Below are 27841 nucleotides of genomic sequence, written 5' to 3'. Positions count from 1 at the left end.
TGTTTGACCTTAGTGAAGCAATTAAGTCCAAATCATTTTCCTATCTGATGCGTGTACTGAAGGATTATATGAGAAATTGTATGCAGAGTGTATAATATAAAATTTCTAATGTATGCTATTGATATACAGTTGCATTATGACTACATACTGAAGACATGATCAATCTGATCACTTTCTGAGACTAAGAGACAGACTTTTTCAGCAATACTTAACTGTCAAATAATTCTATTCAGTTTTTCAGTGGGGCTTAGTGTTTGGTCTATAAAATGCCGCCACAGTATACAAATCAGTTATCTCAATAAGCATGCTAACTAATTCAGCAGACATATTTTTGTAGCAATGGTTACTCAATGAAAGAAGTAATGTATTGATGTCATTTCTAATGGAAGCTACTTCTCTCTTTGTGAACTGGTTACAAACATTTAATGCTCTAGCTATTTCGGGGAGCAGGGATAGGCATTACCCAAAGAAGATGATATGTTCCTGTATAGCAAGAACCCTTATTCCTTTTTAATCTTCTTTTTGATAAACTCTACAATCTCTTGGTAGTGAATCCAAATTCCTTGAGAGGTACAAAACAATCCTCCATAAATTTAAATTTATGACCCTGAAGATTCAACCTGAGACCATGTTCGGAATGGGAGCTCCAAAAACCTATGGCAAACACGTGGATATAAGGTAACTTTAGACACAATCTCTGCATTGCCTTTAAATTCAATAGGAAAATGTGACAAGGAACAATATTTAGGGCAGCTAGGAGAGTGCCACCTTCTCATGCCTAACATAAGCAAATAAAACCTAATACTAATGCTCTGAGGCCTAATAATATGGTTTATGTCTGTTAAAAAGCCACTGCAGGCTACTTTAAAAAAACAAAAACAAAAACAAACAAAAAAAACCCACAGCTATACAACCATCTGAAAACCATTTACCTGTCTCTGGTTTCAAACAATCACATGTCTACTGAGGATGTAGGGCTGTATCAACATCTTCTATCTCTCAGAACAGACGCTGTTTCTCAAATGCCAATAATTGACTGACAAAAGTCTTGCAGCCAGAGCCTATTGCAAGTATTGGTAGAGTGAAAATATAAAATCAGATCACTTCTCATGAATGTTTAAACAATTGAAAAACTACTGCAAGGAGACTGTGGGTGCATGTGTGAGCACATGTGCAAGCGTGTGTGTGTGTGTGTGTGTGTGTGTGTGTGTGCAGGTTTATTTGTTAACTTTATTAACTATTTAAAATATGTAAAACTTAGATTGGGAAGTAAAATACCCTTCTTTCTCTCCCATTATAAAGCTTTTGGCTCATGGAATTCTGACATTCTGTCACTCTTGTAAAAGTTGGATTCATGAAAACAGTAGCTGGACTGAGCCTGCCTCTGCAGCTCTTACACAAGTGCCTCCTATTTTGCTCAACAAGCAGTTTCAAGAACCCAAAGATAGCGATTGAAAAGACAGGCTCAGAAGTCTCTTCATTTTCAACTTCTTGGATTCACCACTGTGTTAATGCAGACCAGTAAAAATCAAAGTTTTGTATGATTTATCAGATTAATTACTTTCTTCACAGAAAGAGTGATTTGGGAGGATAGCAAGCAAGAAACTGTCCATGCTTCCTCCTGAAAACAGGGGAATAAATATGTTAACCCTGTTTTTAAGAGATGAATGGGTAGTTCAGTATTGCCTGGCTATTTGTCCCTCCACTTGTGATAGATTACTCCTGCATATTTTTTTTTCTCAATCTCTGATCATGGCTTATAGAAAGCAATTATGTACTGAATTACTAATTGTATCAAAAGTCCATTAGACTTACTGTCAAAAAGTGTGCTCAGCTTTATCTATGACAAATAGGAATAATAATATAAAAACATAAAAATGATATTATAACTAAAATTATCCTACTACAAAGAAAAGTTATGCACTGTTATGAAAGCTCCTATTATGAAAGTCTTTTATTTACGGATATCAGGTAAGGCTTCCCTTGGTGGGGAAGATTGAAGAACAAAATAAAATAAGATTAAGAGCTAATTATATAAATATGAAGTGGTAGTTGGACAACCATGTGAATAAGAAGACCACAGTCCAGGAGACAAGAAGCATATTACATTTGAGAAAAAAAATTATTACTGAATCATTCAAATCCAAGAAATTCATATCACCAGAGGAGGGGAGAGAGAAATACAAAGAACAGATTTTGCACCGCTTGAACTCCATTTTGGACTCTTGATATTCATCCTATTACCAATGTGAAGCCTTTGGGAGTTTTTAAACAGAGCAATTTGCAATGTAAATTGTATTTGCATTTCAAGTAGGTCAATCTGGATATAGCAGAGAAAATTTTTTTGGAGAGAGAATCAGGGAGAGCACTTTAGACGTGCTCACCATAGCCCAGGTGAGACAGTGGTGGGCTAGATTCCATGATAGCAATGAAGACAGAAAGAGAAAAAAAAATTCAAGAATATAGAGAAGGTAAAATCTGATAAGACTTGGTAATTGGAAATGGAAATGTGAAGAAGGAAATGTCAAGAATTACATTTAGATTTCAGGTATAGGTAGAGGTTGATATCGTTTTCTGGAAAAAATAACATAGGAAGATTACCACTTTTAGTGAAAGACATCTGGGTTGCTTAAAGTATCATGAAATGGGACTTTTCCAAATTAATTCAAGTAAATTAGGAAGGTTAAGCCTCAAGGCACAAGAGAAGGTGACAATGGTAACCATGCCTTTGACATCAGTACTTGTACCACACTCAAGAAAAGTTAGTGTGATTTGGAGCAGATAGAGACTAGAATATACAAAATAACTTTTTTGTTTTTCTTCTTGAGTCTTGTACCACTTGAAGGAGGAAATAATTGGGCCTTATTTAGAGTTGCAGATTTGGGTATACCCTGAAATGAACAGGAAACAGTATAAAATGAAAGCAATTCACCAATTTTATTTAGTAAACATTTACTGCTTTCCTTTCAGGTTTAAGTATTATGGTAGGCATTGTGCGGTAATTAATTTATTGACCATCTGCTCTCAGGTAATACACAAAGAAACATAATTTTTAAAGAAGTATAGTATTGTTTTCAGCTTACACCAATCCCTATCCACTATCACAATTCATTTAATCAGATTATTTCAGTGATAAGTATATTTCGAAGTTAATGGAATATTTAAAAGGTTGTAATGATGTAACTGCTGATGTAGTATACAAAACACATTTGATTCATATTATTGAACACAATTTCATCAAAATTCTTATCTATAAAACAAATATTTTAACACATCTATTATTCTCTTGCTTTATGTAAGTTTATATCTATCATTTATGTCTATCAAAGTACGTTTCTAGTTTTTTATTCTCAATCATAAATGACAGTATTAATTTTTACAAACATTAATGATGAGCCATATTCACTCATAACTATTTATATCTAAGTCATCTTAGATTTATTGAACAATTTCTGAGTAACTGATGGCTAGCATTTTATTATCCTATGATGATAAAGGATTTTACAGTATCCAGGCTTCTGACATATTTTTGAAAACTCATTTCTTTATGGGACAAAATTTAAATCAGTTGTAATACATGAACTGCTCAAATATATTCTCCAGAATGAGCTATTAAAATGAAATACCAAAGTGGTTCCCCAAGACACCAATTTATAGCCTATATGTGCAGTGCAGAGTTACTGGACCAAAGCACAGTGTAACAATGAAAATTTTATTTCTTATATTCTTTTTCCTTAGATGTTTCTTACTCCCAGTAACATAAAAATATATATTACAAACAAAGAAAAATTGACACACATAGAAGTAAATATAAAGTATATTCATAATATTCATATTGATATCAGCTTTCCTTTTTCTATTAAAGGATATAAGAAACTTGTGTTATTCAGGATTTTGTAACTTCTTGTTCTTTAGAAAGTACATAAATTCTTCAGAGCCTCAAGAGTTATGTTTAGTGCATTATTCAAATAGTGTCTAACCACTAGTTAGATAGCTTAGCACTCAAATTGCCGTAGGAATCTCTGTAGACTCACCTCAATTGAACAGTCCTGATAAATTACAGAAGTGGGTAGTACACTGAGAGATCCCTGATGTATGATGTTTTGCCAACAGAGTATCTTATGTGTTGATCTACTGCAGTGTGTGTGTGTGTGTGTGTGTGTGTGTGTGTGTGTGTGTGTGTGTTTACATTGTGGTATGTGTCTTGGGGTATGGCCATTAGGAATTTGGAGGAGTTAGGACTATGCCTGCTTTATAAGACATGTACCAAACATGGTCAAAAGTAACTAAACCAAGTAAACAAATTAGACATTAATTAAATTTAATACTGGGCTGGAAAGAAGTGTTCAAGGTCAAGAAGAATGAAGAAACATAATGAAATAATTGAAATGTTTAAATTGATTAGTAGAATGAGACAGAAATAATTTTCAAAGTTTTTAATTTTTGATGAATATCGGTATGTAAAACTAAGAATTACATGTCTGTCAGTTGATTAAAAACACTACTTAAAATTTTAGCTACTGAAATAGCAATACATGATCTAATTCTACTTTTCTGTCTCAAGAATGACTTGATAAAATGATTTTTTAAATGATAAATTCTAACCTTAAAAGCTTACATAAGAACCTGAATTGTCAGAAGTATGATGTTTTTAGTGATATGTTGGTATTTCTGTTATGTATGTCAAAGTCAACCATTCATTTGTTTCCTGAGCTGTTCTCAAGATTACAAATTGACTTTTAATGTACACTCAATAAATGATTGGTTGGGTGATCAAGTCAATACCTTATTTCTATAAATTTTAATATATGAAAATAATATTTTATACTCATAAGTGAAACAGAGAGACATGAGAGAGGAAGAACAATTAAGAATAAGGGGATAAGAATCAGACCTCGTTTTGCAGTGTATTTCCTACATTATCCATTTTTGAATGCTTTGAAACACTTACCATACTCAAAAAAATTGGTATTTCTTAGGCAGAAAGTGGAATTTAAAGGAAGTCCATATTTCTATATTACAATAACTTATACTATAATGCACAGAAGACATAGGTGAGTAAGATGCAGCAGAAAGGTTGGTAATCAAGCTGAGTGTGATTCTGAGAGTCAATCTAATATTATCTTACACAATTATTGTATCATTGTAACGTTTGACATATCTGTTGAAATAAAAGATATCTGTTGAAATAAAACATATCTGCAGGAGAGTTTTGTGTGAGCTCCTGAAACCTGCTGCATGGTGTTAGGTGAGAGGTTAGTCAATGTGATTAGGCCAGATGTGTTTACTAAGTGAGGAAAGTTAGATTCGAAACCTCTCACAGAGACTGGGAGATACAGGAGCTAAACTGTATAAGATTTATATTTGCTATATATTTAATAATATATATTAAAGTCTTAAATATGCCAATTACAAGTCTTTTTTTCTAGTTCGCAATACTTAGTTTTCACCACATCCTTGTTTTTAGTACGTATGTTTTGTGTATTTTAAAATTATGTTAAAAAAGGCCATCTCTTTTTTTCCACCTTCCCCTTTATTGCCATTTACATCCACACATCTACACACACATGCACTCACACATATTGCCCAAAATTAATTTAGATGTACAAATGGGTTCTTTGAAGCAAAAAAGCCAATCTATTTAGTAAAAGTGTCATGCCCATTTGAATTATATTTATAATCTTTTTATGAAGAAAACTTTCTTAATATTTTGAAGATATTATTTTGTATCCGTTTTATAATTTTGTGGCCATCGAAAGAAATATGTCAAATCATAGACACAGTGAATATGATAAGTGGTAGTTTAAAATGTTTAATTTTTACAAGTCTTCGTTCCCATTCTAATTTTTGAATGCAACCACAGCCTCTTACAAAACACCCTTGTTAAAGTAATTCTCTGATAACGAATTCTTAAGTAAAAGGGGAATTCCACAGGAATTTATATTGCCCTTTTATGTTTAATAAAGTTAAGAGCCTGAAAAAAACTGATGTGTTCTATAAAATTGAATTACTTTACATTCAGTTCCACTGGTTTGCAGTGTTTTACCTTTATATCAAAAATATGTAAGAGATTGGTTGACGATTTTTTTTTTTTTTAGATATTGCTGCTGAATCCATGGAGAAAAAAAGGGTAAATTTCCACAACTAATGTTTTGTTAAATGTCAAAAATTACAAGAGATGGTGTTAAAGAGGTGGAGAAAATGTTATTTAAGACTATTGCAAAAGAGGTCAAGATTATCGCAATAGAGGAGAAAGATTGAATTCAATTCTGCTGAAACAAAAGGCAGGAGAATTTGCATCAGCTAGGGAAATCCGCATGCTTTTAGGAGAGAGGTTGGTCAATGTGATTAGGCCATTGTGTTTGCTAATTGAAGTTTAGGAAAGTTAGGTTCCTAACCCCTCACAGAGACTGAAAAAAGATTGGTGTGTTATCTTTCTAGAGGATTACATTTCAGTGGGTTAACTCCCAGACCCTGGAGAATCATTTCCCTGTTGTAAAAGTGGCCAGAGGCTAGCGGGTGATTTACATTTCAAAGAGGCAATTGCACCTTTACTTAGGTGAGTAATCTTAGAAAGTACAAATGAAGCCCCTAGCATCAGAAGGAAGCCTGTTTAAATTTTGGTCTAGCTGGAGGAAATTTAAGTCCACTGTAGTCTCCTGCTCATAAGCAATAGATGAAAACAGTTTATTTTAAACATGGCAATGAGACACAGAATTTCAAACTTTTATCCATAATACAACATAGGATTATTATCAAGCCATCAATCTTGGGCTTCTAATAATATGACAAATAATGTGTTTTGGTTTGGTTTATTAATACCATCGGTAAACTAGTGAGATAGTAGGGAACAACGAGGTTGCGATTTGGATAGGACCAGAAGTAAGAAAGGGGAATCTAGCGTTCAGAACTCTTTTCATGTCAGGAAATTTACTATTCTGGAGAAAGCCAAGGAAAGTCTGAGCTGCGCATTTGAGAGCCTTGGGGACTTAGGGAGAGAAAAGTTGTTTTTTAAAGCTTCTCAAAAGTGGGGTTCCTGGTTAACCACTGAGGTTGCCTGGAAACCCAAAATACTGTGTACTGGAAGAAAAGATAAAACAGAATTAAGCTTGTCATAACACTTAACTACAGTGTAGGAACTCCAGTCCTTAAGATGCTCACTTCAGTTGCACATGTGCTAAAACTGGAATAAGACAGACAAGACTAGCAGGCCCCCTGTCCAAAGTTGACACGTAGGTCTGTGACACATTTTTATTTTTTAAAAGTAGTATTAAGGTATGAATATCTTGACATTATATTAAGTATTAGGAGTTTTCAGACTACTAATTCCCTCAGGCACCTGGCCAAAGAAATTTCTCTCTGGGGTAAGATAAAATCAGCTGGGGATTCAGCAATATTATAGGTTTAAACCATTCTCAAGCAATTTTTTACCCCTTAGAAACATAATTGAAATAAATTATCACTAAACAGAAGAGCAATGGTTTGAAGTCATAAGCATTTCAAGACTCAAACTCTTGGAATCTGGAAGAAACAGAATAGTATAAATCAGCATATCTAGATGACAAACCAAATAATCATAAAGGAAAGAGAGGTAACCTTATAGTATCTATATTGTATAGAGTGTTATACTTTGCCATATATCATCTGTCTCATATTCCTTATAGCTTACAATTGTTATTGTTTTTTAAAATCAACATACTTGCAAGTATTTTAACAAGACATGATTCAGGATGGTTTCATATTCTTATTTAGAGGACATATAAGAAGAAAGCTTTTACAATTACTTTAGGAAATGACGAGGTGGAATATATCTGACCCAACAGAAGCCAAGTGTTAAAGGACCTCCAGATTTTATCTAATATACCATGGTCATACTGTCCTAAAAGAGAGAACAGTTTGGATAACCAATCAAAGGCAAATGATTCCATCATGGGTCCATATATCCTGGAGGAATCAAAGATGAGGCATATGAATCTGGGTTCAGTGACTCAGAGTCACTTCTAGCGTGAACATGTCACAGCTCTGAGTGTGATATTTAGGTGACACACATATTTCACACGACATAGTCCCAAACTGTAAGAAACTGCTTCATCTCATGCTCTACTAAATATTAGTCTGTTCCAATGTTCAGGCTTCTGTTAGGTTCAACGATAGAAGTATGCTGATACTGTTGACTTTGCATGATTTTCACCTTAATGATTAACTTTAAAACTTAATCATTCACAGTCCAGGTGCAGTGGCTCACGCCTGTAATCCCAGCATTTTGGGAGGCTGAGGTGGGAAAATGGGTTGAGCCTAGGCGTTCAAGACCAGCATGGGCAACACTGTGAGACCCCCATCTCTACAAAAAAAATCAAAGAATTAGCTGAGCACTGGGAGGCATGTCTGTGGTCTCAGCTAATTGGAAGACTGAGGGGCAGCATTACCTGATCCCAGGAGGTTGAGGCTGCAGTGAGCTGTGATGGTGCCACTGCACTTCAGCCTGGGTGGCAGAATGAGATCATGGCACACGCACACACAGACACACCCCTAATTACTCACAAGAAGTACAGTTAAGCCTAAGTTCTCTATGAGTGACTTCTAACATAATATGTACAAGTAATGTTTGATCTTTATTATTTAGGGAATATATTACTTAGGAGACAGACAGCAACAAGATAGCAAAATACAATGCTTAAAAACACGGTACTTTATTTCTCTCTTGAGTAACAGTGTGCAGTGGAAGGACCCAGGGCGGGTGGGAGGCTGTGTTTCATGCCTTCTCCCAGACATCCATATTTAGTGGTTCTTACTACCATGCATGCTCAACACATGGTCTCTGTATCTGGTTCCACAGGAGCTACAACAATGCAATTTTCTAGGCAACTTCAAGGGGGAAAGGAAGTGTAGGCAAGTTTAATCTTTAAAATTGTAACCAAAAAGTAGTGGGGCTATATAATTTATTGTCCAAACCAGAACAACTTTGAGGGAAAGGAGAGTGCTAAACATACTTTTTGAGATATTTATTAATTAGCTGACAAGCTATTTTTTATTTTATCAGTAGATATAAAAATTGTTCTAGAGAAAATGTAAAATAGTTAAATAGCTTATGTTCATGTTCCTGCTTCCATAGAAAGGAAAGTGTTGGCAGTATTGCAAGTGTCTAGAGACAGGTGAGGAAGGAGAAACCATTTATGTCACCCAACATCTTTCAGATATAAGCTTCCATTACAGTGAGAATCTTTCTTGCTGTGTCCTCACACATGTCTCATACATTATGAGAGGAAATCAAGGGAGAATCTGGAAGCATAGAACCCGTCAGGGCCTACTTTAATGCCACCGTTAATAATATGGTTAAAAATGAAAAATTCGGCCAGATGCAGTGGCTCACGCCTGGAATCCCAGCACGTTGGAAGGCTGAGGCGAGCAGATCATGAGGCCAGTAGTTCAAAACTACTGTAGTTCAGACTGGCCAACATGGTGAAAGCCCATCTCTATTAAAAAATACAAAAATTAGCTGGGCATGGTGGCTTGTGCCTATAATCCCAGCTACTTGGGAGGCTGAGATAGGAGAACTGCTTGAACTGGGACCCAGGAGGCAGAGGTTACAGTGAGCCAAGATCACTGGGCTACAGAGCAATACTCGATCTGGAAAAAAAAAAAAAAAAAAGATAGGATTACTGATAGGAAATATAGTTTTTAGTTGGATAATCTTCTATCCCACAAAATCTCAAGGAGGGATTCTGAAAGAACAAGGAGGTGAGAGAAAATTTTGCATAAATTATTAGCCTCTGTCTCAGTGCCTTCCATGACTTTCCTGCTTTCTTGCTTTAAATAATTATTTTTAGTCATTTAAAGACATAAACAGAAACAGAATACTTACACAGTGTGAGCAAAAGAATATTATTTCAGAATATGACTCAATATCAATCTGTTGCTGTTACTGATGTTTTTTTAATAATATATATAATAATTTCACTGTAAAGCATTTAATATATGTTATTATACTATGAAGCAACAGAAATATCACCAAGCAATGCATTTAATCTGGAGCTAAATGATCTCTCTGGTTCATTACCAACAATTTTCTGTAGTTGTTTTATCTTAATCATATTAATGAATGACAGAAACCTTTTAGATATAAATATGAGCACAATATTTTAAAATAGATTCAAAAATAATTATTTGGCTTAAATATTAAATATAATATTCCTATTTTTCAGAATAAATTAGCTAAAAGAAGTATATTTCTTAAAACCATGACGAAAACCAAACATATAATATAATTTATCTTTTTCCATACCAGGACACTCCCATTGTACTGTAACATTTGTGTAAATGTGTGAAATTAAAAAAAACAAACAGGAAACTGCTAACCAAGATAGCAATGAAATGTTTTAAAAATTACAGCTATGCAAATTTCTAAATTTAGAGATTTATTTGTAAGCCTTTAAATATATAACAAAACATAAAAAAAAATATTTAAAACAATGGTGTATGACTTGCTTTGGTCACTGTTTCATAGTCACTAACTTGCATAGTTTGTACTTAGCTCTCATCATACCATTTCTCTTTGATATATTCAAGAAAGTTGATTATGCAGAGCCATATTAATAGCAAATTATAATAGAAATGGAAATTTAATATATAGAATTACATATCCATATCTAAATTTCATTGAGTTGTATAGCTAGTTTCATAATCCTAATAGCTATATTGTATGACCAGTTTACATATATGTGTAACTTACTGTAATTATTACGTTGTTTCCATCTTTAGGGAAAATTTAGGCATAATAAAGTGACATGTGATCTCTAATAATGTGGCATATTTTCCATTGTTCTTCTATAGTCATTAAGGAGTAGAAACTGCAAAATGCTGGGTTTTCATGGGTTAGATACTAAGTGGAGAGAACAAAATTATCCTTAATCCATTTAGTCAGCAATCAGAACCTATATGTTAGTGTGATACATAAAGGAGTAAACAGGAATTTATTAAAAGATTACATATATAATCAAAGCAACCTTATTCTCAGGCTAAAACTGAAAAGAAAGTAACTGTCATATTTATGCTGCATATATTAATATATACATAGTATTATATATATATATGTTAATTTACCTTAATTGAAACCCATTATTCTTAGTTATACAATTAAGCAAGACTTACCCATTAGTAGGTCAGGATCAAATGTGATCATTCACATAGTACAATATACATTCTTTGAATTTCCTCATCCACGTAACTTACATTGTCAAAAGTGAATAAATTAGTATCGAAATCAAGTACTTTTTTTCTTTTTTTGGTTTTGTTTTGTTTCTGAGACATGGTCTCACTATGTTGCCTAGCCTGGAATGCAGGAGTGCATTCACAGCTCACCCTAGCCTTGACTTCCCGGACTCAAGCAATCCTCTCACCTCAGCTTCCTGAGTAGCTGGGACCACAGGCATGTACCACTATGACCAGCTATTTTTTTCAAATTTTTTATAGAGATGGAATGTCACTGTATTGCTCAGGCTGGTCACAAACTCCCAGGCTCAAGACATCCTCCTGCTTATGCCTCCGAAAGTGTTGGGATTACAGGCATGAATCATTGCACCAGGCCTCAAATCCCATTTGTTCCACATTTGCCTTCCACCAAAATTGTCACTGTTACTTAAAATAAGATTTTCTTTTAAAGCATGTGTTTTGAAATATGGAAATCTGATCTGCCTCAGAGATACTCAGTCCATCTATTTAGGGAAGCCTGGACTTCAAGAGTATTAAAAGATGCACAGATGATTTCAATATTTAACTGTGGGTAAGAGATAGAGTCTGTGGAAATGAGAGAGAAATTGCATTGTATATCAGGGCAATCTAGAGAAACAGAAGCAATAGGATATGTGTGTGTGTGTGTGTAAAGATATATGGTGTAATAATTGGCTCATGTGTTTATGGAGTTATGGAGCCTGAAAAGTCCCCATTATTTGTGCTCCGCAAACTGGAGACCCAGGGAAGAAGTGTTGTGAATTCCAGCCTAAGTCTGAAGGCCTGAGAATTAGAAGTGACAGTGGTATAAGGCGTTGTCCAAGGGTAGGAGACAATCAATATCTCCCCTCGTACAGTCAAGCAGAGAGAAATAATTCTACCTTTCTCTGCATTTTTGTTCTATTCAGGCGCTCAACAGGTTGTGTGATGCCCACTCGGATTGGGGAAAGCCTTCTGCTTTACTTATTCCACAGATGCTAATATCTTCCAGAAACGTTCTCACAGAAACACCCAGAAATAATGTTTAACCACTATCTGGGCATCCTGCAACCCAGTCAAGTTGAAGCATGAAATTAACTACCACACTCAATCAAGCAACAAAAGACTTTCAAAAATGCTATAATTGTTAATAGATAAGCCAGGAAATTTATTTTGTTTCTGAGAACAAAAAGGGAGATTAAAGGAGGAAAAATCAGGCACCATTATAAAGATAAAGGTGAAGTGAGAAAAGTGTTTTACCCACAACTTTGAATCCCAAAGTTTGAGTGAATTCTCCAAAACACCGGAAATGCTATTTGCTTGAGAAATTATGTATGTTTTCTATAAAAGGTAGAACGTGTTACACGGGTTTATGAAGTCTTGAGAGGCAGAGATGAATCTGTCATTTGCACATATGAACACAGCTGAAGGTGGTTACCCTGGACATTCAAGGAGGGGAAATTAGATGTTAGATCCAGGGATGGATGCTCCCTGAGCTAGTAAGTCAGGCCCTGCATCACTCAGGGGAAACCTATGTTGATTTATGAAGCTCTTTCTTTGTCTAGTTCCTACTTTGAATTTAAGATGCTCATTTAGTCCTCTGGAAAGAGTGTTTCTGTCTCTTTAACGCAGGGATTTCTCCAAGCTCTACCTGGGTTCTTCTGTCAGTGGTATAGTCCAGTACGTATCCCCAGGGAGAAATCAGGGGCTACTGTAGATCGTACATTGTTTGTTTCTCTTCTCAACTGCAGAAAAACAGTCCTTAGTTGCCAATTGTCCAATGTTTGAAAATGATTGTTTCATACAGTTTGTCTAGTTTTCTAGTTGTTTATAGAGGAATCACTTGTTATCCTGATTAGAGATGGAACCTCTCATCTACCAAACTTTTTACTTTAAAAGTTTTCAATTTTTAAAATTTTAATTTTGTCACAGAATAGTAATTCATTCTCTTAGTATAAAATTCCATTAGGTAACATGTAATTAAAAAAAACTCCCTCCCACTTTCACTCCCAGAGGCAAGTGATGTTATAAAATCCTTGTGTCTTCTAAAGTTATAACATGCATCTTCAAAATAAAACACAGTAAACTCAGCCATAATGAAATACTGTAATGGGGACTAAAGGAATTCAATAGCACAAAATATTTGGTCTAATTTATTGTGAGGTTGAAAAAAATTATTTTTGTTGGACTATTGTCACAAAAAGCACAAAATCAATGACTGTGAAACTTATAGCATGCACTACTGATTGGTGAATTGAATAGCCCCCATTGATTGTGAAGCAGCGATTTGTATGACCCCTCCCCATCTCATTACTTCTAAGTCATGTATAAAAGTCTTCTTTGTTCTGTAACTTTTCTGACACTTGTGATTGGAATATTAATTTTTTTTCAAACTGGCTAATGTAAAAGGCCATCCTGCCCTGTGTTTAAATAGCATTTCCCTGATTACCAAAATTAAGCATCACATATTAATTCTCTATTCATGTTTTCATATTGTGTATAATGTCTATATTATTTGTCCATCATTTAACTGGGTTATTTGTATTATCATTTATATATTCTGGATATTAACACTTAGCTGTTTATATGTTGGTTATATTAACATTTTTTCTAGTTTGTATAAAATTCTAGTTTATTTAAAATTCTAATAATGAGTGACAGAAAGCTTATAGAACAAAGGAGACCCTTATATATAACTTATAAATAATGGCATGAGGAGGGGTCATAGAAATCCCAGCCTCACAATCAATGGGGGTTACTCAATTCACTAATCAGTAATGCATGCTATAAATTTCATAGTCATTAATTTTGTGCTTTTTTGTGACAGTAATAGTTCAATAAAAATAATTTTTATTAATCTCACAGTAAATTTGCCCAAACATTTTGTGTCTTCTAGTTTGCTGGAAGTCTTTCTATTTTCCTGAGAGTATCTATTGATAAACATAGGCTGTGAATATAAAAGTTGTCAAATGTTCACAGCTTAAGAAAATGTGGCACATGTACACCATGCAATACTACGCAGCCATAAAAAACGATGAGTTTGTGTCCTTCAGAGGGACATGGATGAATCTGGAAACCATCATTCTCAGGAAACTGACACAAGAAAAGAAAATCAGACACCACATGGTATCACTCATAGGCAGACGTTGAACAATTAGAACATGTGGACACAGGGAGGGAAGCATCACACACTGCAGTCAACTGGCAGGGACTAGGGGAGGGACAATGGGGGGTGGGGAGGGTGGGGAGGGGTAACATGGGGAGAAATAACAGATATAGATGATGGGAGGAGGAAGGCAGCAAACCACCTTGCCATGTATGTACCTGTGCAACAATCCTGCATGATCTATACGTGTACCCCAGAACCTAAAGTACAATTAAAAAAAAGTTATCAAATGTTCAAGATAACTTTATTCATTAACTTTTTGTGAGATTTTTATGTAAAGAATAATATTATTTTTAAAACTTTACCATATTCTTTATTGTCTTTATAATGACATTATTGTCATTACAAAGAATGTCACGTTTTTATGCTGAAATGTCTTTAATATTCAAGAATTTTATTTCTGGGTGTTATGTGGAATAAGTATAACTTGTTTTTTTAAAGGTAAGAATTTCAAGCCCTAAGCTCTGTTACTGAAAAAGTCAGCATGATAAGAATTATTAAACACAAACATTGAATAAATTTCCAAGTTGAGTATATTGTGTGGCATTATAAGCATAACTAAATCATGAAACTGGATTTAAGTAATGTTGTTGTGTAGCAAAGAATAAACATTGAAATAATAGAGAAATTTGGGAAACTTCAAATTTTGGTGGGAGATAAGGTGGATTTGGCAAAGGAGGATGAGAAGAATTCTCCAGGGAGGCTGGAGAATAAATAAGAGAATATGGTGTCCCGAAGAAAATAGAAAAAATATTTGAAGGAGCAGTGATTGTAGATGTCAAAGGAGTAGATTGTAGGTGCTGTTGCTAAGCGTAATCTAGCAGAATACATTATACTTGACCTTGTGTACTTTATTTATACATAAGTATATGGCCAATGTATAAATAGTTACCTATATTAGTCACCTTGAAAACTGTTTCAGTGTGGGAAGTAGAAGAAAATAAGCCTGAATAAAATAAGTTTAAAAGAGAACGGGATTAGAGTAATTGAATACAAGCAATTAGAAATAAATAGCTATAAAAGGAGAATGGCTGGCCAGATATGGTGGCTCATGCCTGTAATCCCAGCACTTTGAGAGTCCCAAGCAGGTGGATCACTTGAGGTCAGGAATTCGATACCAGCCTGACCAAAATGGTGAAACTCCATCACTACTAAAATTAAAAATTAGCCAGATGTGGTGGTGCATGCCTGTAATCCCAGCTACTTGGGAGGCTCAAGCAGGAGAATTCCTTGACTCTGTGAGGCGTAGGTTGCAGTGAGTCGAGATGGCACCATTGTACTCCAAGGGCAAAACTCTGTCTGGTAAAAAAACAAACAAACAAACAAAAAAACGAAGGCAAGAGAAATGGGGTTCTGGAGGTAGGCAAACTGGGGTAAAGAAAGCTGTTAGTTTAAAAAAAAACATTAAATGAAATAACTCCATTTTGTTGTTTTTTTGATGTGAAGGATTTAGCGGAGAAATTAAATTGCAGAAGCAGCAGCAAGAAGATTGCTGGAATGATAACTGTAAATAGATAACAAGAGTGATGGTTGTCAACTTGATTGGATTGAGGGATGCAAAGTACTATTCCTGGGTATGTCTGTGAGGGTGTCCTCAAAGGAGGTTAACGTTGTGTCAGTGAACTGGGAGACCCAGAACTACCCTCAATCTGGGCAGGAACCATCTAATCAGCTGTCAATCTGGCGAGAATAAAAGCAGGCAGAGGTCAGCAGAAAGATAAGACCGGCTGAGTCTTCTGGCCTCCATCTTTCTCCTGTATTGGATGCTTCCTGCCCTTGAACATTAGACTCCAAGTCTTCATATTTTGAACGTTTGAACCTACACCAGTGGATTACCAGGGGCTCTCAGGCCTTCGGTTGCAGACTGAAGGTGCACTGTTGGCTTTCCTACTTTTGAGATTTGGGGACTTGGAAATGCTCCACAGCTTGCTGATGGCCTATCGTGGGACTTTACCTTGTGGTTGTGTGATCCGATACTCCTTAATAAACTCTCTTTTATATGTACATCTATCCTTTTAGTCCTGTCCCTCTAGAGAACCCTAATACAACAGGAGACAGGACCTCGTCACAATTAGAGGAGTCGACATTAGTTAGACGCAGACAGTTCATCCATACGAAAAGGAGAGATAATAGAATGTAGGTACAGATGTGTGAAGGTGAGCAGATGTAGCAACCATAGATTTTGATTACTACTTTTTTGCAAATGAAGTAGAAAATAAACTCATCAACAAGAGTGAAAATAGGAAGGAGAGAAAATAAGAACTGTTACTCTAAAAAAGCATGAGAGTGAATGGAGCAGGGGATATTAATTTTTCTAGGAAATATGAAGACATGACCTTTGCAATCATGAATTTAAGGTGAAACAAAAAAAAATAGATTCTTAGTTATATTTTAAATTTGTTTCATTTATTTAAAAATCTGAGCATAATATCCATAAGTTTTAGTATTATACAGAAGTGTTTCACTGTCCTAAGAATCCTCTGTGCTTCACCTACTCATCCCTTTATCCCCCATAACACCTGTCAACTACTGATTTTTTTTTTTTTTAACTGTCTCCATAGTTTTGCCTTTTCTGGAATTTCATGTAGTTGGAATCATATAGTATATAGCATTTTCTGATTGGCTTCATTCAGTTAAAAACATGCATTTGAGATTCCTTCACGTATTTTTATGTCTTGGTAGGTAATTTGTTTTTAATACTGACTAACATGTCATTTTCCGGATGTATTACCATTTATCCATTTACTTAATGAGGGACATCTTGGTTGCTTCCAAGCTTGGCAATTATGAATAAAGCTGCTGTGAACATTGTTGTGCAGGCTTTTATGAGGACCTGTTTTTAACTTCATTGGGTAAATACCAAGGGGCATGATTGCTAGATTATATGATAAGACTATGCTTATTTTTGTTTTAAAAAAAAGCTGCCAAACTGTCTTCCAAAGTGATGTAACATTTTCATTCCTGCAATGAATGAGGGTGCACGTGGTCCCATATCCTCAGAATTTGGTGCTATCTGCCTTTCATATTCAAGAGGTTCCATCTTCATAATTAATATGCACTTATTGTTAAAGTGAAAATCTTCAATTTATCCCCAGCATCATTTCTTAAACCATCTTGAGTGAGTTCCTTAAAGTCTAAAATTCCCCAAAAAATAAAATTTAACTATCTATTGAGAGCTGAAGGTTGCAGAGCAAAAGAGCGATATCAAATTGGTTATGGTATTAAAACTAAGCTGGAAAATTCTTATATCTAAAGAAGAGGTATAATGTTTCAGACATATTTCCTACATTTCCTTCTCTTTTACATGTGTAAACTTAAGATAGTCTGGAGTAGCATATTCTTAGAAAAATCAGAGCACTTCAAAAAATTTTTCATCACATGTACCTAAAATGCAATAAAATAAATAAATGGGGAGAAAAAAAAGTTGTTGTTTATAACGTTTAGGAATGTAGACCTAATGTTTTCATGGTAATTAGACTAGAGTAGACTTAGCTAAACGGAGCCATTTATTAGCCTGTTTTATATATTGTTTTAGACGGATTTAGTAGATGATAAGCTACTGAAGGAGAATAAAATAGTGTAAAACTATTTTGAGGAGGTATCTAATAAAAATAAGATAATTGTGGCATTTCTACTACCCACACTCAATTTAGAATACTAATAGGGTAATAAAAATCACTAGTATGTAAAACAACTCACAGTGACAAGAAGCATAAAAATATAGGTAGCAAATTTCAGTGAAGAATATTAACATTCATTAATGAGCTCATAAAATCAAATGCTTAAAGCCAAAGTACTTCAACGTCTCAAAGTTGGTTTTAAAGGGTTTTGTTGTTTTGCCAGCGGCCTTTGCCTTATTAATACAACAATATTAGGCCAGTGAAAAGTCATATGACTAATTTTATAAACATATTTTATATAGTTAAATATTAATGTTTATAATTTATTACTGTAAATTAGTCACAAAAATGAAAAAAAGACTGAATTTGAACAGAAGGAAATATTAAGGGAAGTAGAATAAGTGGAGTTTACCTAAATCATAAATGAGATGAAAAATATTTGCAACCCACAGGAGATCCTCAGACATTTCCCTATGGGAACAAAATGGGTTTATAGTGTGGATAGCAAGTATGGTTACAGCCTGCTTTTGTACCCTTTGGAAAGCACAGTGAGGGGAATGCAATAATTTGGTTTAGAGTAGGTGAGTGTCTATCTCTTTCTGAAAGTGCATAAAGGAGGTTGGGGACTGATTCTTTAAGACAATGAAGCACAAAGCAAAAGTATGTATGCAGAAGTCAAACAGTCCTGGATTTTAGTTTTTATTTGGTCATTTAACTGTACAAGACTCTGGCAGCTAACTTAACTTGTCACAACTTCCATCATCTCCTCTGAAAGTATGAATGTTAATAACTATCTCTCCAAGTTGTTATAAGGATTATTGTATTAGCATACATAGTAGGACTTGGGCAGAATTTGAAATTAATCTTATTAAACTCTGACTGACCATTAACCATAGATAAGTGACTGTTTTCTCAAGAGTTAGAGGGAGAAATTTTGCATAATAGTGGGCTTTTAAAAATTATTAGTTCACTTATGATAATAAGGTGTTATTTTAATTTTTATTATAATAAATCATATATACACTTATATATACATGTATATTATTCAGGGTTCTCCAGAGAACAAAATCAGTAAGACATATAGAAATATATAAGGAAGGATTTAGGATGGGAATCAGCTTATATTCATTATTATAGAGGCTCACAAGTCCAAGGTTCTGCTGTCTGTAAGCTGGAGAACCCATCCTCTTCATTTTGTTATATTGAGGCAGGCCCCAGTCAGTTGGATGGTGCCTACTGACACTGGTGAGAGAGGACCTCTTTTACCCCTGATTATTTACTATAGACTCAAATGCTAATATAAAAACACTTTCATAGAAAACCCCAGAAATGTGTTTTCCCAGCTGTCAGAGCATTCTTTAACCCAGTTAAGTTGACACTTAAACGTAACCATCAGGCCATCACAGTGGCTCACACCTGTAATCCCAATAATTTGGGCAATAAGGTAGGAGATTTGGTTGAGGCTAGGAACTGAGATCAACCAGGACAACATAGTGAGACTGTGCCTTTAACAAAAATAGCTAGGCATGGTGGTATACACCTGTAGTGAGATGATAGCTCAAGTCCAGGAGTTTGAGGTGACAGTGAGCTATGGTGACACCACTGCACTCCAGCCTGGGTAACACAGAGAGACCCTGTCTGAAAAAAAGCAAAAATCTATCATAATATATATATTCAACATTGTACCATTTGAACTAATGCTTGTTGTATATACATCACTGATCTGGAACTTGTCATATAATTCATTAATTTAAAATTATTTCAGATTTATTTTATCCTCTAGCTGTTAGACCCTCATTAAAAGATTCTGAAAGAGTTGGATAGAAATTTGATTTTATCACCAATAATTTATAGCACAAAGTTGTCTTGTAAATAAAATCCAACCAGTAAAGACATAAAACAAGTTAAAATATTAGTTCTATTGTAAGCCAACAATGAAAATTTAATCTTAGTACATTTTGACATATGCATTTTCCACTGGAATGAAAATGAACCATGAATGGATATGGTAGTTGTTTCAATGACAACAGAAGGGAATTTTGTTAAAAACCTTTCTTATATTTAATAATGTTTGCTGCTACTTTTATATACAAATTGCAAAGCCTTTATATTTACAATTACTAGTTGCTTTAATTACATTCTGGTAGTAATGCCACAATTCTTTTATTATGAATAGGAAATCATATCACTTATCGAAGGTGATAATATTTAGTCATTGAAATATACATGGAATTACAAAACCAAATAAAACTATACATTTTCATTAGGCTCACTGAAATATAATTTTGCTTTTTCATACTACAATATGAAATATTAAACTTTTCAGTTTGTGTTATATTTAGAGCTGTATTAGAATCCAGTTGTATGGTATGAAATATTCCATTTCCTTAAACAACAAAATAACTCATTGGATAAGTCTACAGCATGAGCTAGATTGGAGAGGAAAAACTATGTATCTGAATACTTAATTCTTCTGGCATTGATACAGACATTTGACTGCTTCAGCTATAAAGACATCCAAAGAGTAGCTTTAATTACAGCAGATTTGACCTTTTCAAATTTATCTCACACATTTTGGAATGATGCATTGTCAAGATTAAAGCTGTCTGTGACTTTAAAAAAAATCCAATATCTCTTTCGTGGCTAAAATCATTGGATATAACAAAAGGTTTTGTCAAGGACAAGTAATTGATTTTCAGTGTGAATCAAAATCTAACAGTGAATTTAAGTATTTTAGTTTCTGAATATAGTTTCAAAGTTCTTTGGAGGATAATTTCTGCAATATGTAATTTAGAAAAGTCTTCTTAAAAAATTTCAATGGACAGATATGTTTTAATTTTTATACAGGACTAACTAGTATAATTTATCTTTGTTATTCTTGAAATTAATTCATAGAGCTCTCTGTAAAGTAAAACCATGACTAAACATTGAAGAATTATTATGATGGCTATTGTAAAATGTGCATCTGATACTAATCAAATAGGTTTAAGAACTAATTTCTAGCATCACTTTCTGTGTGAACACACAAGTTTTAGTGTATATGTTCATGTATAGGTGTGTGTGTTTCTGTAGATTTAAAAGTCCATAGACCAAAAATTCATCTTAATCATCTACATGGATTTTTAAGATTTTTAAAAATCATTCAGAAGTTTGGATGTTTGCATATGCAGGAGGTAGATTTGGTATGATAATGCAAATCAAAAGGATTTTATTCTCTTTTTCGTGTGTTTAGCAGAGTTATCTTTAGTACATCAGTTTCAAGCCTAAAAATTGGTTTGTTTATTTAGATAATATTAAATTGTGTTGTTACAAGTCACTCTTCCCAGTTGCAGGCAGCCCTTCATCAATAGAAAGATTCTATTTCTTTCAACAAGGAACTCATTCTTTCCCCTGTCACTTTCCAGTCTCGTCCTCTCACAGAATGACTTACTCAAAATTTGGCAACTGAAAGTAGTACCAGTGGTGGTTACTTAAAGATACTATTTTTCACAGAAGCTTCTTTTACTTCTTTTGAAATATAATAAGATTTCAATTCATCCCTGAAGTTTCACCAGATGTTTTCACTAACACCTATGTAGTTGACAATGCTGGATCAAAATTGATACTATTTATTTTTTGGTAGAAACTTTTTTTTTTTTTTTTTTTTTTTTTGAGACAAAGTCCCTCTCTGTTGCCCATGCTGGAGTGCAGTGGTACGATCTTGGCTCCCCACAATCTCCGCCTCCCAGGTTTAAGCGATTCTCCTGCCTCAGTCCCCTGAATAGCTGGGATTACAGGCATGCACCACTGCACCTGGCTAATTTTTTGCATTTTTAGTAGAAATGGGGTTTCACCATGTTAGCCAGGCTGGTCTTGAACTCCTGACCTCAGATAATCCACCCATCTCAATCTTCCAAAGTGCTAAGATTTGGATGTATAAGCCACTATGCCTGGCCCATTTGTCAATGTATTGAATTCATTTTTTTATGTTGTTGATACTTTCTTGCCTAATATTTATTCTAGGTTGATGATGAAAAATTAATGATATTTTAATGAAGTTATCTCATATGAATAATGTGATAACAAAATTAAAGAACTTTGGTTTAATCTGAATGCAACAGCATATGGAGGAGAAAGGTTATTTTAATTCTTAATTATCTTAGACATAAAAATGAAACTTGAAAATAGTTATAACTATTTTATCTTAGTAAAATATAACTTTATTTCTGTAATAAGACATAAAGAGAGTACTTCATAAACCGTTGTAATATATTTTAATAAGTATGGGAACAGGTGTGAATTTTATTATAGATTTCAGTTCTTCTAAATTACCTCTTTAATGTTCAGTGACCCAGTTAGTTATTTATTTAAACCGAGCATTTCTCCTAGGTATCATTCAGAATTAGTAAGATCCATGAAATGTAAAATACTATTTATATTTTACAAAGATCCTTTGATTACCACTTCACCATCAGTTAATACCAACTGGGTCTTGCAGTTCTTGAAAAAATGCATAAGAAGATGGGGATAACTTTTGTGGTTTAGTGTGAGAACTATTTGCTAAATTCTCTTTAGGGATTATTTAGCATTAATAATATCACATTTTTGTTTCTGCAATGAAATGAAACATTTTTATAAAGAGTTATTTATAGGTACAATGTTAATTTTTAAACTATTATACATACACAAACACATTTATATAGACTAAGGTTGGCATATATACAGGAGGAACATTTTAATAGTGATACATTCCTTCACCCAGTTAAATAGGGCAATATATGCTGCCCTTTGAGATCAGTAGAATGGAAGAGGATCATTTACAATATGTAGAAAGATTTATCATTGCATGCTAAAACATCAACATTGAGTTTTCTTATAATGTAATGATATCCTAGTATATGGTTGGGGTAATTATCATGTAACAAGTTTGGGCCATTATGTTAAAAGTGTCACAGTCTATGTGATAAAAGTAACTACAAAGTGAATATATAAATATCAAGCACTGAGTTCATCAACTCACCACTATTCAGATTCGAAGACTGTAGGTCTGTGAATGGTACTACAGAGGGGATGATTGAGTAAATACTACTTTAGCTTTCAATTCAGTTAAAACCATGAACAAGCAGCTTTATTAAATAAAAGGTAAGCCTTTAATTAATACCTTATTTATCTTAATTTATACCTTATTTATCTTTAAGGTATTAAACAAGATTCATATTTTTTATTATTTCAAAAATTAGTGAGAAAACTCACAATTTAAGCTGCACAAACCAACTAAAGGTCACTTATAAAATTACAATTTGAACTCTTAAAATTAATATAGTAAGACCTATGATCAAATGCTGAAAATGCTGAATCGCAGAAACTGGGAAGGCAAATTCCTTATTATTTGAGAAATGTGAGTTAGTGGGAAAAGTCTTAAAAATATGGGAGAAATAATAAAAAGTTTTTATTATTAATTAACTCCAGCAGAGGTAAACAAATTACATATGGAATTCAGCTTATATTTGAAAGGGTATGTCTCAATATCTCAGATGCTGATATGTTCATTTGTAATTATTACTTTGACATAAATATGGTATTCATTGGAACCCTTAGTAAAATGCCTAAGAGGTAAATTTATTCATTTATTTAGATTCATCATAATCAAAATTATTGGCAGGTATTTATTTGATGGTTAAATTAATACTGGGAGTGATTTGTTAAATTCAGTGCTGTTAAATGTGCACTGGAATTATTATTTTTATTTACTTAATAGAGTCTTCATAATATTTAGTAAATATTAATTTGGGTTTCATATGTAAGTAGCTGATGTAACATTTGTGGTAAATTACTTTTCCAGGGAGTTGGTAAAATTATAAGTTATGTTGAATAATTTATTAGCAAAAGGAATCGTTATTTGAGGAAATTCGTATGGGAAACATAGTTTCCACTGAGAAACTCAGCCGTGAGACTATATCTTCTTGTATATGTCATCAAAATAATTAGTGTATAATATGTATCTATCTATCTATCTATTTGTCATCTATCTATTATTAGATTGGAATGGTATGTTTGGCTGTTGTCAGAAAAGTGGCATGCATATTACAGGTGTTTAATGAGCATCTTTAATATTATTTTACTAATGCTATAAGTATGATTTATAAACGTATGCTAATTAGTGTGTTTTTCAGCCCTGCAAATTATTCACTATATGTGATAAAGAATACACTAAATGAGTTGAACATATTAACATTCTGCAGTGATACAGATTATCTATATTTTGACCCGTTTAGTAGTTTTGACAAATAATATTAAATTCCCAAGCTTTACTCAATGTTATGTTTTTGAAGAAAGCAAAAATTACAACATACTTATTGAGTTTTTAAAGGGAAGCTTTAGGGAAAAAAAAAAACACACTAATTAGATGTAATTAAAATATCTGGCTGAGAATGCTGTTTTCCCAAAGTATTCAAATAAAATGAAAGCAGGTTTTTCTGAAGACACTCCTTTAGTTAACCTAGGGTTGTTTCTCTTACCGGTACTGATGAAGTGATTATTATGCCTTAGGTCAAGATCATTGCAGATCTAGTAAGCAAGTAAAATTGCCAACACCGCTATTGCTTCTTAGTGCCACTGCCTAAATACACAAAAGGACTGGCCATTTTGGTATCAATGGGGGACTATGGCAAACCAATATTTTCTCAGAGCGCCAGTGACTTTCTTTTGAGCTCTTTCAAAGAGGGTAATTTCATACCTTTGGCACTTTTTATACATACCTTTATGTGTTCATCTCCCTTTTGCATCAGAATGGTTCTCAGTTTAATTACTGATTATCTCCAGCCATCATATATTTAATATTTGTTATGTGCTCAGAAATACACTTGAAAAGAAAATAAATGTATCAAAATCATTTTCTAAAGAGATTTTTTCAGACAATTCTCCAAGATAATTGAGGTTAAGAGTATTGGATCTGGAATTAGATAACTTTGATTCTTGCTGTGCTATTTTTTTTAAATGTGACTTTTGACAAATTTTGTAACATTTATAAGACTGTGTTTCTTTATTAAAATGCAATTAATAATAATATATACCTCTTAGACACAATTAAATTATATCTCTTAATTCTCACTACATATATTAAGTGCTACTATGTGCAACAAATTTACCAAGCACTGGAGATTATAAAAGAGTGAGAGGAAAACAAAGAACTCACCTTTTATGTGCAAAAAAAAGCAAAACTCAAAATAATTTTTCAATTTTCTCACACAACAACAATTAACATAGATTTCTGCGACCATATAAAGTGGTGGACACCAGTTGTCCTTCGATTCAATTCTGATGCTGTCTACCTGGAGACAGCATCAGGTCTCATAGATTAAGTGCTCAGTCTTCAAGATTGTCCTGCTTCAGACACTAGTCATTAGTTCAGACCTCCAGAACTTCTGACCAACCCAGCTTGAAGTTGGGGTTCCCATCAACCCTTCTTTGGGTTCAGATAATTTGCTGGAGTGGATCACAGAACTCAGAGAAACACATTTGCTGATTTATTATAAAGTATATTACAAAGGATATAGATAAAGAAATTCACAGGGTAAGGTAAATGGGCAGGGGCACAGAGCTTCCACGCCCTCTCTAGAAACCTCCATGTGTTCAGCTCTTCAGAAGCTCTCCTGAGATATTCTTTCCATTTTTTATAAGGGCTTTATTATTTTGACATGATCGATTAAGCTATGAGCCATTGGCCATTAACTTAACCTTTAGCCACTCTCTCCTCCCTGAAAGCCAATAGTGAGGTTGAAAGTTCTAATCCTCTAATCATGCTTTAGTCTTTTGGATGACCAGTCCCATCCTAAAGCTACCTAAGGGCTACCAGTCATCAGTCCATCAGTAGCATACAAAAATACGTCACTTCAAAGATTTCAAGGATTTTAGGAGTTGCATGCCAGGAAATGGAGACAAACCCAAATATATGTGCATTTTATAATATCACATTCATGGAGACAATCATTTATCAGATAACCATACAAACAAATATAGATTTGCCATTATGACACATGCTATGAAAGAGAGATTCCTGGGAGGGGTTGCCTTTGAGAGAACAAGTAGGCCAGATTGAGATCTCCTGAGAAAGGGACATTTCAGGTCATATCTGAGGAAAGAGTAAAAGTTAATTAGGAAAATGTAAGAACCCTTCACAACAAAGAATTATCCAGCCCAACATGTAAATGATGCTGAGGTTGAGAAACCTTTCTGTATAGGTAGCAGTAAGGTAGTAAAATTTAAAATTCATCATAAGGATGTTCAAAAGCCATTTTTTTCCTTACGAATGACAGAGTACCTTTAAAGCAAAAGGTGGAGGGGTAAGACAAGTGGTGGTGGTGACCCGTTGGATTTTCATTTCTAAATAATCAATTTTGGTTGTGACATGGAGAACTAATTAGAAAGGAACAGGTCAACAGGATGCAAGAGGATGAATAAGTAGGTTATTATAGTAGAAACAAGGCAGAATAACAGTAGATTCAATTTGGGTGGCAATGGAATGTATGTAAAGTCAGTGAATACATGAGGCTTAAATGTGTGCTTGATAGTGTATACATGTTAAGCATAATGCAGTTTATTATTTTATATTCATTATTTGTTAGATGATGGACTACTTGATTCATTTGTGTTTACCTGGGCACAACAAGTTTCTTATATTTCAATATACTTTGAAAATTATCAGGCTACTTTTATGGAGTTATTGAATTGAAAGTCTAGGAGAACCTGACATTTATGTTTTTCTCTAAAAATCTGCATGAACTTCAATAAATCACTTAAGTTGTTAGTGTCTACAGTTTATTTATCTGTGGCATTATAGAGATGAAATAGATGTTTATTTAAATCCTCATCTAACTCAAATTTTAAATATGTTAAGTCAATTATCTGTGTGTATTCAACATTGTAGAGTTAGATAAGGCACCACTTTTGTTCTCAAGACATAGCAAACCGGAAGGTAACCTCAGACATGTATGAAACACCTATAACTTATTTTAGAAAGAGCATTTAATAAAAATTTTGGAAGTGCACAATAATTCCTGAAAATATAGCATCAACTTATTATTAGAGCAAGATATTTAAAATAAATTGAGATTAGCCATATCATAAAAGTTTACTTCTTTATGCTTGTCCCCTAAAGATAAGGGTAGTGATTTTCATATGATTTTTGTCCCAATTTATTTGAAGGATCTAGTGGATACCGTAGATTACCACTGATGCCTATCACCCAATATAGATATATCATTCTATCTCTATTTTACTAATGAACTGAATCAAAAATGTGTCACAACTTATGTAATATAATGTAGCTAGAAAGTGATGGAACTGGAATAATTACTAAACCAAAACTCATAAATGATGTGCCACCTCTTGGAAAATATGTAAGTAAAAATGTGTTAAGAATTAAGTATAAGTAAGTTTAGCATTTATTTGCCATACATATTTTATTAACACTTATGAATTAGTTTGACCCATATTAAATGGTCAGTGTTATTTGTGTTCTAATATTTTATTTGTTTCAAAATAATATTTAAGTATGTTTTACATTTCCAGAAGAGGGAATTACATAATATTCACCATGTGTGCAGCTTACTCTCAAAGAATGACTTTGCATCAGTAGGATCTGACTTAAGGGGATGTTATTTTCATCATAAGTCTATTTAGATACTTTTACAATATGATATAATTTGCTCTAGGAGTGTTGTATATTAAAATCAAGCACATGAGGAGGATTCTGCAAAGATGGAAGCGTAGGAAGAACCTAAAATATGCCTTCAGAACTAGAGAATAATTAAACTGTTAGAATCTATCTGTTATTACTTTGTAATTCTGATCTCTCTTAAAGACTTGCAAT

General features: G+C 33.7%; 1 protein-coding gene and 1 non-coding gene across 2 annotated transcripts in view; both read left to right on the top strand.

Annotated features, from left to right (window-relative positions):
* SGCZ (sarcoglycan zeta) overlaps positions 1 to 27841 on the top strand; it is a 1170111-nt gene that overhangs the window by 746198 nt on the left and 396072 nt on the right. The gene's annotated exons all lie outside the window — the stretch shown is intronic.
* Positions 7156 to 7260, top strand: LOC116558560. The gene has a single exon (XR_004272065.1). It is a non-coding gene; the product is annotated as a U6 spliceosomal RNA (small nuclear RNA).

The sequence above is a fragment of the Sapajus apella genome, unplaced genomic scaffold (genome assembly GCF_009761245.1).
Source record: "Sapajus apella isolate SASKATOON/1434 unplaced genomic scaffold, GSC_monkey_1.0 scaffold21, whole genome shotgun sequence".
Taxonomy (NCBI): domain Eukaryota; kingdom Metazoa; phylum Chordata; class Mammalia; order Primates; family Cebidae; genus Sapajus; species Sapajus apella.
The sequence above is the reverse complement of the archived record's forward strand: the minus strand, read 5'-3'. Positions and strand labels throughout refer to the sequence as shown.